Raw genomic sequence first — 11,075 nt, 5'->3', positions numbered from 1 at the left:
TGATGGTGGTATTGTGCGCCTAAACTTGTATGCAAGCCCTGTGTGTGAAACGCGTAAGGGGGGGGGGCAGAGAGCAAGCCCCACTTAAAAAAAAAAACCCGGCGCTGACTTTCGAGGAAAACGTGCGCTGGGATCGGGCTGCTGCTGCTGCAAAAAAAGGGACTCGCGCCAAAAATACTTTTAAAAATCGGGGGTGGAGGGCGAGAGGAAGAGAAGAGCCGGTGTGCCTGCTCCCCCGCCGCCTAACGGGGCATTGGATCGGGTTGCGAATTTAAAGGCAAGGAGGACGAGGGAGCCCCAGCGAGAGCTCTTGTGTAGTCGGGAGATTTTCACAAAAAAAGGCGCACATCCACAAACCTCTCTTTCAATTAACATCGAGACCCAGCAGCCAGCCTCCTCGCTACCGGGGCTCTGCTATTAAAACACACACACGCAGCTCCTCCTCCCGGGATCTGGTTTCCACTCCCCTCTTCTCCCCGCTCCCGGTTCTTGTCAGAGGAAGATCCGGGTGTTGTGCAGATTTAGGGACATCCTCGCCTCCTCCTTCCGCCTCTCTGTGCTGGGCGTCTTGCAAATCCCGCTTAAAGGATCGGACTTTTCCTAAAGAGGAAAAAAATACATTTAAAGTCAACGCGTTTCCTGCCATTGGCTACCCCCCTTCCGATTTTATTGGCGCTTACTCAGAAGTAAATCACAGCTGGGTTCAAGTGGGTTAAATTCCTGGATAGAAGGGGACGACGACGACGGGTTGCTCGTCTTACCTGGGAGGAAGCCCTATTACACCTAAATGAGATTTACCTCCTAGTAAGTAGGTCCAGGCTGCACACACCGTGCGGGGCTCGTGGATTAAGCTGCTGGTTTTCTAGTTAAAAAAAAAACAAACCCACAAAACTCCCTCCTATAATGTATCTATAAAGCACACCCCCCCGCGCGCGCAAGGACTGTGTCAAAATACAAAATGTTTAGAGCTCACTGGTTTCCATTCACACGCAGAGAGTAAAACAATGGTCTTAAATGGCCGTGTAGACTGGGAAACGTTGCCAGTTTAAAAGTGCACTGGATTATGGACGTCTTTCTATGGGGGGGGTGGTTGGAAATTGCAAAAGGGTGTGTGTGTCTGTGTCCCTCCACACCCCCCTTCATTAATTTTTATAAACAGTCGGGCAATGGTGTGCGCGCCGCGCTCGGTTTCTCTCGACAGGAAGTTCTTCCCTTTGATGAGGGTGGCGGGGAGGGGAGGGGGAAATCTCGAAAGACAATTATTTGCGTTGTTCAACTTGGCTCTTAAAGATTTTAACTTTAGGTGGTCAGAAGGTGCGGTGGGAAGCGGGGTGGCGGGGAGGGGGGAAGAGGAGACAGGCACATGCAGGGAGAAAAAGCTTCCTTCCAGGAGAGACAGCTCCCTTTCAGATAGGAATCTGGGACAGATTTTGCCAACAGCCAGAAGCAGGGCCCTTTGGTAATAAAATAGCCAATGTAATTTGACACTTCAACTTGCTCTGCTCTCTGCTAGTTGATTCACTTATTCTCCCACTAACACTGAGCTCCTTTTCACTGTCTGTGAGAGGTTTTTTTTAAATTTAGATTATATATATATACATATATTAAAGGCAAGAAATAAGAGATTTTTTTAAAAGTAAAATTTAAAAAGCCACCTGAACCAGACCTGCAGCAGATCCACTGGAAAGAGGGAATATTTTGCTTTGCCTGCTTTCTTCCGTATGATTTTTTTCTCCTTCTTGCAAGCCTTGCTCATTCCCCCCAGTCTGTAGGTAAGTTTCGTCTCTCAGTTCATTTACATCTCCTTGTGCTTTTTTTGGAGGGGAGTGGGGGTTACTCCGGCCAAGGTTTGTAGAAACAATGGAAGTAAATACGAGATAAGGAAATACACCGAGATCCATAGATATGTTTTATGTTTGGTGTGAAGATTGGAAGCGGCGGCGGCGCGGGTGCGGGGGGGGGGCAGAGAAGAAGAAATCCAGGAAAACAGTGTGAAGACTTCTTAAAGGGGCAGCTTGTGTTTCTACGTTTGGCAATGTGGGGGGTTCGCGAGACAGAGGCAAAACCCGGGAGATCCTGGGAGAAAGGCGGATGGACTTGAATCTTAGTTTGCTGTATTAATATATTGCTTCATCTTACGATCGTGAAGGGGGGGGGGAGGCGTGAAGAAGCCAGACGTTTACCGGGGGTCGCTTTTATTAAAAAAAAGAACCGAAAAGCGGTGCGCACGTTAGAGCGTGGGTGGGTCGGAATGAGTGCAAAAGATAGGAGACCTATACAATTATATACATCTAGATCGGCAAAAGGTGTTTTTTATGTGCGCGCGTCTCAAGTTTGAAGAGCCCAAACCACGTTCCTAATTTCGGCCCCCTTGACTGGCAGGGGTTGGAGCCGCGATCTTGCGCCCTAAAAACAAAGGAAGGTTTCAAATAATCCGGAGAGCTTCTGGTTCGGGGTTTTGTTTTGTTGTCCTTTCTCCCTGCCCTCCCTCCTTGCCTCCCTCCTCCCCTCCTGGCCGGCTTTTTATTTTATTTTTTTACTTTTGCTAACTGGTTTTGAGAAAAGGCGATTCCTTTAAGATCCTCCCCGGCGAGAGCCTAATCGATCGATCCGGAGGAGGGTTTGCAGGGGAAGATGTAAGAAAGGTGGGTGGGAGGGGGAGGAGGGGGCGCCGAGCTTCTTTTCCGGGCGGTGGGAAGCCGGAGCGAGTGCAAATTCCTTGTGTCTGGATTCTGAAAGCCAGTTGGGACTTGGGGCCTCTCTCGCCGGGCAGGAGGGGCGCGCGGGGAGGGTCTCCCCCCACCTCTCCCTCTCTCTGCCTCCCCCGTCTCTCCCTCCCTCTCGCGTTCATCTGTCCAGGAAGCCAGTGGAGGAAGGTGGCGGGCGGGGGGGGGGAGCGTCTAGCCCCTGCTTTCTTGGTACTGTGAATCGAGGGTGGGCGCGCGGAGAGGGAACGAGGGAATCGTTTTCAGGGGAGAGCAGTTTGGGCTATAGCTGGCTGCAAGGAAGAAAAAAAAAAAAGAAAGAAAACCCGAAAAGCAACATGGCAGTTAAAAGGCACTTGAGGAATGTAAACATTAAAAATAGGAGCCATCTGAGTTGAGCCTTGGATTCCTGGCCACGAACTTTTTGGGCAGGTCTCCTAGGCCGACTTCCAAAGGAAGATAATGGGAGGGGACCTAAAAGTTCCTTGGTCGGGTTTCTTCGCCTGCCCTGAAAACTTTTTTGGATATAGGTGTGTGTTGGGCGCACGTGTGAAGGTTCTAATCTGGTTGCTAACTTTGGTTGTAGGAGGGAGACCTTCTGAGATGCCTGTTGCCTTCTTCTGTCTTAATAATTATGAGCATCATTAAATAACTGAGGAATGAGGAGGAGGAGGAGGAAGAGAACAACCGCACACAATATTTTCTTTTCTTTGCCTGATTGTGGTTCTACAGCCTGTGTAGCTGGGAAATGTGTAAGCCTGCAGTCACAGAGGGAATTGAGACGGTAGCCAGTTTTTAAAGTCTCAGCCCCCTGTCATCACCACAGTCTGCTTTTCTGCACTGTATATACATGTTGGTCTTTAGTTACTGATCTGAAAGGGCTTAATGATTCTCCAGGGCCAAAGTAATAGTGTGTATCTGTGCATTGACTTCAACAGGCCTAAGAGACACTGGGTGTTCTGACTGCTCCCCCCACCCAGACTGACATGAGAGTGGAGGATTTAACTTGGCAGCTTGAACAAATGCCCTCTCAAAGGTTTCCAGGAGACAGTAAGAGAGCAGGAATAGGAGTAGAGGGGTGGGGGAAGAGATGAATGCCTGGGTATAGTCTTGGGGTGCTACCTAGCTGTGCTTTCTTTCAAATATGAAATGGCTATTTAGGCACTGTGAATACAAGTGTGTGCCTCAGTGAGGCAATGGGCTTATCAAATTTGAAAGGGCAAAAAGCCTGTTCAAAGCTCTGGCGCCCCAAGTTCTAGATAAGTGGGGCTTCCAGCTGCCAGTTTTTTCTTTTAAGCATGTTTAGCAACTCATAGCTCGCCTTTAAACTGCAATATGGGACTTGGCCTTTGGAATTGGAAAGGTTAATGATGGAGTCACCTCCACCAAGTTGTAATGATTACTTTTTAGATATTTGGGGGCGGGGGGGGGGAGTTTACAAGGGAGGATTACTGGGATAATGGAAGCCCAGCCTGGTGCTAGCCTTAAAAGGGCTAGAGTTGGACCAAGGTTCAAGTGGAAGCTCAGCCGTGGACTTGCTGGATTAGGTTGCTGTCTCTTGGCTTCTGCTGCTTTCTCCTCAAAGCGTTACCTTTTCTCAAAGAGTACTTGTGAGGATGTATATCATAAAAAGAAATGTGGCCTGCCTTGGGAATAAAGCAACAAACAAACCATCAACAATGAGGACTAGCGGCTTGACGTATGGGTGGTTTAAGTTATATTACTTCCCCAGTTAGTGTACCCAGGCTTGTAAATAGCCACTTGCCTAAATGCCTCTGGTGAGTAAGAAATGCCTCCAAGCGATCAGACAGGGAAGCTTTTTAAAGATTGGCTCTCATTCTTCTTTGGCCACAAACGTCTAAGGCAGGAATGTTTTTAGACAGGCTGGTAACTTCAGTGAATGTTTGCAAGGCTGCTGTGAAGTATTAGTTACTGCATCTTTAAAAAATTTAAAGTTCTACAGGAGAAACCTCTTATTTATATTATTAAAAAAATGTGGCTGTGACCATCCAGGAAAGTTTTGAGAAAGATCTCCTCCTCGCTCCTTTCCTTTTAAGCTATAAGTGATTGACACCGGTCTGTGTGTTTGGCTTATAAAGAAAAATGTAGACCTATTTGCAAATCTGCTGTAGATGTTTTCCCCCCTCCCCCAAATCTACATATGCACATATCACTGAGGGAAAGGTTTTGTTGAAGGGTCTAGCTAAACCACATGCTTCTAAGCATTATTGTCTCTCCCTTTAGGAGAGAATTGAGATTCATCTTGCAAAGTTGGTTTCTGCCTCCAACTGTCCCTGCTTTTGATCAAGGCAAATTTACTACAACATCAATCTTCCTTTGGCAGGGCCTGATTCAGGTTTATGAATGCCAGAAGACTAGGGCTGACCTTTTTCTGTTCAGATTGAGGATGTTGAAACACCAGCCATCAAACAAAAGACACATTGAAAGCAAGGTCTTGCAATGGAGCACGTGTGACTTTCAGACTGGTTGCAAGCTTTTGGTTGATCGTTTTCAGAGTATGGAGGCTATTGGGGGAGGGGGTGCGGGACACTTTTTAAAAAGCTGTGTAAGGTTTGAGTCTTCTTGAGGGGAGGGATCTTAAACAAGAATGGGCTTTCATGAGTGCAATAATTACTACATTTAGAGATTAGGCCCAAAACTTTTAAAAACAATTTCCAGCCACCACAAGTTACTAAGAACTGTTTTCATTTGCTTAACTGGCAAATTTGGTGATTTCAAACCTAGAAATTAGCTTGGGTTCTTTCAAGTCTTCTTTGTTCAGGTTTTCTTCCCTGTTCCCCCCCACTAGCAAAAAAAATAAAAATAAAAATAAAAAAGGCAGAAAGCAACACCAGAAACACCAAAATTCTGTGGAAAACAGGGTTTAGTTGCCAGATCTGGATATCTGTCATAAACAAAGACAGTCTTTTAAATGATTTCAACTTGAAGGGAAGATTTTGCTTTCGTTGTAAAAGGGCAATTGACTTTAATGTCTTACTTGATGAGGAAACTTAGGAGAGAATCCCATTGATTTGCAGTGCTTGTGGTCCCTAACACTTGACATTTGTAAAAAAGCAAAAAAAAACTTTAATAATATTACTGAGCTTGGTATTAACTGAGTATTGCTTAGTGTGTCCAATATGCATCTGTGAAAGAATTTTTTCTCCAAAAGGAGTTTGTTGCTGCATAAGCAACAAAAGTGTGTTGAGTTTGTTGCTGTGCAAGATTTAAGCCTGTGCACACTTTTAAGATCACGCTGGGGAAGCCAAAATGAATAATGCTGTGTATCTTGCTGAAAGGCAAGACACAAGTGTCTTCTGTGGATCATCCCCCCCCCCCCCAAAGAGGGGTTACTATGGAATTCTAAGTAGTAAAATTCTGCTACATATGTTTCTACTCAGAATTTTTTTCCGGTGTGTTACATTTGCTCTTGATGTAATGCTTCTTCCACTGCCAGAGTTCTCAAAGATTTTTGTGATACTACTTGCACCTCCCCTTCTCCAAGTGTTTGAGAGGGGAGGAGGGGGATTTTATCAGTGGAAGCCCTGTGGAGCGAGACTGTAAGGTCTTGTGCAGTTTTAGTATGTGTTTCAAATAATAGGATAGCTACATTGATGCAAACCCGGGACCATATATACTTTTCACTCTCTCAGTACAATAATGGGATGAGGCACTACTGGTCTTACCACACCTGCTTTATTTGTACTGAATGATTCTCCACTGTCAAATTTTATAATCCTGTGGGGTTTGGAGCTCCGATATTTGATGACCAGAAAGATGGAGGTATCATAGGTCTCAAAAATGGGTTCTTTGGATTTTATTATTCCTAAACTTGGGTCTTTGTTGTCAGGAGGCTTTGAAAAGTCTCTTTAGATGTAGTGGTAGCTGCTACACTCAAGCTGCTTTTCCACGGACCCGCCACCCCACATACATTTTTGGCATCTTAAATGGTTCATTAAGATAAATAAGTTTGGAACAGTTTAGTTAATTAGAATTTGCAAGCAGAGGCAGAACAACCACCATTATAAAACATGTTGCCAACTCTGTTAAAGGCCCACCAGTGGAAGATTGCATTGCATTTGTTTTGAGTGGCACCCTAGGAACTCTTGGGAGTTGGAGGTGCAAGACATAACTTTACCACATGAAGAAATGTATGTACTTTGATGTACATATACAGTTTATGAATTGAGTGAGTGCAATGACTAAAAAAGTACTTGAGCTAATTTGATTGGCTTTGTTTTCAGTTTAGGTGAAAATATATGGGTCAGAGGACAGCAGAAAATGACTTTTCGGTATTAATGTATTGACCAAGTGAATGTGCTTATATATTCTGCACTCTGTGAATATGAATCTATGGTTTCCCTGGGACTGTCAAAGATAATTTCATTGGGGAAAATCTGTAGAGGTGAGTTTTGCTTTAGATTATTAAAATAGGATTTGGTCACAGCTCTGGCTGAGAAGGGAGGGAAATGCCCTGTCACCCCCCCCCTCCCCATATTGGGTGATCAGATGCAAAGGACAGTGGGGCTATTGTCCCTTTTAAGAGTTATGTCACACCTTACATTTAAAACACTATTATACCACTTTTAACTTTCATGGAGAATCCTAGGAACTGTAGTTTGTTAAGGGTGATGGGAACTGTAGCTTTGTGAGGGTAGCACCCTAAACAAGCTACAGTGCCCAGGATTCTCTATGACTGCTAAGAGCGGTATAACAGTGCTTTAAATGTATGGTGTGGATGTGACTTTAGTGTCAGCCCAAGGAGACCTGGGCTCAGATTCCTTTCTCAGCCATGCACCTCACCTTGTGCCAGTTGCTATTGCTCAGCTTGACGTACGTTGCAGGATCATTTGTGGGTCACATCATATATGCTGCCAGGAGCATGGAGAAATAGTAGATGAAAAAGAAGTTGGGGTGGGAAGGTGTGCCTTGTAATGCCCAGGTGTGGGCAGAGAGATGCACCTGATTAAATGCTCTTCTACTTAGTTGTTAATGGTACAGAAGCACTCGTCTCCTTTGCATCTAGTCACATCTGTGGTGTTGTTTGTTGTTTAGTTGTTTAGTTGTGTCCGACTCTTCGTGACCCCATGGACCAGAGCACGCCAGGCACTCATGTCTTCCACTGCCTCCCCACAGCTTGGTCAAACTCATGTTAGTAGCTTCGAGAACACTGTCCAACCATCTTGTCCTCTGTCGTCCCCTTCTCCCTGTGCCCTCCATCTTTCCCAACATAAGGGTCTTTTCCAGGGAGTCTTCTCTTCTCATGAGGTGGCCAAAGTATTGGAGCCTCAGCTTCAGGATCTGTCCTTCCAGTGAGCGCTCAGGGCTGATTTCCTTCAGAATGGATAGGTTCGATCTTCTTGCAGTCCATGGGACTCTCAAGAGTCTCCTCCAGCACCATGTATAGTGGGACAAAAATGCAGCCAGCACTGGTTATCCAAAGCTTGTTGGGGTTTGGGATTTCATGTTCTTAACAACTGCATGGTGTTCACATGATGGGTTCATCCTCTGGCAGCAACCATTTCCCGTCTACTCACACTGACTTCCAGTGGCATCAGCTTGTGGTGAGGCAATTGTGTGCACACAACCGCCATTGAGTACAGCCTGGGTCAGCTTTTTGGCATGGCATTGTGAACCTACAGCTAGACTTCCAGTGACATGCCAAAAAAGGGAAATCAAGCCATGGCTGTTCTTGTATGTGAAAGGGCATGGCGTTGGGACTGACATGGCTAGAAGTTAGCATGAGCATCCTACAGCTTCCTTTAGCTGTTCTAGTTACATGAAGGGGTCCTCAGGTGAGTGGCCAAGAATGCAGAGAGAAATCTTTGAAGTTTGCTGCAGTACTATACTCCTTTGAATGAGAGAGTTCCTCCTGTTTGGGTTTCAGGAAGCTCACCAGACCACTGTTCAGTCTGCAGATTTGTTTACTACTGTCATCAAGTGAAGGAGAAAAAAGCAGTGGGGGAAATGGTTTCAGAACAGAGTTAGGTTGTATGGTAAAAATGCTTCCTAACTGTGAATACAACTGTAGGCAACGCTTTCCGCAAGGAACACTGGTTATAGGAGGGGTGGATTCTGAAATTTGGTCTCATACCCCCCCCCCCAAAAAACCCCAACAAGCAAATAAGTGTTTTACAGCACAGAAGAAATAAAACATGTGTCCAAGTAATTGCAAGAGCAGTACGGAACACTAATCAGCTCTTAATTTTCTCACAATCCATTTTTTTTTACATGTGCCTTCTTAAGAGGGTATGCAGATTAAACCAATAACTGGCTAAACATGAAGATGAATATAAAATCAACAAATACAGGTGCCCAAATAGCAAAAACATAGCCTAATAAAAGCATTCATGAACTAAAGATCTAAGTGAAAAAAAATATTTTCCCAAGCTGCCTAAAACTCTACAGTGAGTGAAAGCCTGGTGGGTTTCCCTGGGGAGGAAATTCCACAGCTGCAGTGCCACTACTAGAATGATCCTGCTCCAAACAGCAGAATTTGTCCTTTTCTCAACAGGAGAAATTCCGGTGCACAGCCTCTTCTGATGTTCCTAAACTCTAGGACAGGGATAGCCACTGTGGTATCTTCCAGATGTCTAGAGCTGCATCTCCCATCATCCTTCGGCTGTTGGGAATTGCTTTCCAGCACCAGGAGGGCATCTTATTGGCTACCTTGTGCAAGAATTATAGGTGTAGAATGTCTTCTCTGTGAAGGTGCTGGCATGCGTCTTGACTCTCATGGTTAATATACAGACAATTCTCCCTGCATTTGTCCACTTTATCAACTTTGTCCCCCACCAAGACTGCTCTGTTTACTGCAGAAGGGGGAATCAAACATACTGTGTAGGAACCGATATGTCAGTTTTCTTTCCAAGTACAATGTTCGGCAGGAAATGTCCTCCCCCCCCCCCCACTATTCCTTAACAATAACTGATAAACTTGCCTTCCTAATATTGATGCTGTTGAATCTGTTCAAACAAGCAGCAGTGAATTCAGAGCCTGTGAGATTTGGAGGCGTTGTGCCCTAAGCTCTTCTCTCCGCCTTCCCAAAAAGTAGAACAGAAGCTTCCATTGCTGATTTGTGGGAAACCACAATTTGCCAAGGAAGCAGAAACCCAAAGCATGTTTTGATGCTGTTTTTGCTCAAATCATAGTTAGTCAGGTTTAGGCAAAATGGGAAACTATGGTTTGCCACAACCCAGCACCAGAAGTTGCTAATCTCTTCTCCTTGCATTCAAGCCTGAGCTTGTGTTTGTGATCGGAAGTGGATGGTTTGCCATATTGTGAACTGCCCTGAGACCTGCGGATATAGGGAAGTATACAAATTAAATCAATAATAATAATAATTCTACATGAATGAGGTCCACATAGAATCACAGAATTGTAAGGGATCTCAAGGGTCATCTAGTTCAACGCCCTGCAGCACAGCAATCTCAACACGGGGTCCCCCATCCAATTTGAACCATATGTGCTGTTGGTTTTGTTGCTGCACCACTAGGAAGGCTTGGTCCATTTGAAAACGTGCTGTATATCTGCCTTGGTTTGCAGTTCGTAAAATGGGAATAACCTAAATTTGCATAGATATTGTAGGAATATGCAAATTCAAGATTGGAGGTCATGCCTGCACATCTTGTGTCCCACTAAGCTGCATGCTTCCCCGCAGAACACCTTAATGAATCTTATTTTGCTATTTCATAGAACTGGGGGGAAACTGAGTGGGTGACTGGGGGTAGGTTTTCATGAACAGGCCAAGCAAGACTATGGTGTGTAGTTGTGCTGACAATGGCCTTGCTCCGTTACACAAGCAGCAGAATGCAGGGTAGGACAGACTATGCCACTTTAGAATGGAAGTGGATGCCGTAAATGAAATAATAATTGCAATGTTGCTATTCAATACTCCAGTATCTTCTTCCAAGGAGGAAACTAGCGCAGCAGACACACACACACACAGGAACAATAGAGAGTTCTCACTTTCTTTCTCCATGGTTTCCTTGAAGAGAATCAGCGATACCCTCAGGAGCTGTAATCCATGGACACAGTGCTGGCCTGCTTTGGCTTTTTTTTGTAGTAAGAATCAGAATGATTTTGTTACTTTTAAATGTTTGCTACCTCTGCTGACTTTAAGAATGAAAGATTTTAAAGTGGCGGGCGGCGGGGAGGGACTAGCATAGCAGAGGGATAGCTGTGTTAGAGTACTCCTTGCTGTCTTGGGAGATTTGGTCTTGTTAATTTTGCTTTCAGGGAATTCTTCTGGACAGGCAATAATAGTAATAATATAAAAAAATGCTGCAATAAAAAAGAGAAAAAACACTGCAGTCTGAAGTGGCACAGTCCACTCTATCACCTTAGGTTTATAGTTCCTCACTTCCGTTG

General features: G+C 45.0%; 1 protein-coding gene across 11 annotated transcripts in view; it reads left to right on the top strand.

The window, feature by feature from the left end:
- Window positions 1-1,379: 1,379 nt before the first annotated feature.
- ZMIZ1 (zinc finger MIZ-type containing 1) overlaps window positions 1,380-11,075 on the top strand; it is a 386,929-nt gene continuing 377,233 nt past the window's right edge. For 7 of the 11 annotated variants that reach the window (XM_081007653.1, XM_081007652.1, XM_081007657.1 and 4 more), the window contains exon 1: window positions 1,386-1,772. The gene's annotated coding sequence lies outside the window, so the exon portion shown is untranslated. Of the gene's footprint in view, window positions 1,773-11,075 lie in introns of all 11 variants that reach the window. The other 4 variants (XM_081007649.1, XM_081007643.1, XM_081007655.1 and 1 more) reach the window with 2 other exon arrangements.

Source organism: Podarcis pityusensis, assembly GCF_964106645.2.
Source record: "Podarcis pityusensis genome assembly, chromosome: 5".
In the NCBI taxonomy this organism is placed as follows: Eukaryota; Metazoa; Chordata; class Lepidosauria; order Squamata; family Lacertidae; genus Podarcis; species Podarcis pityusensis.
This window is presented reverse-complemented; position numbering and strand designations above follow the sequence as displayed.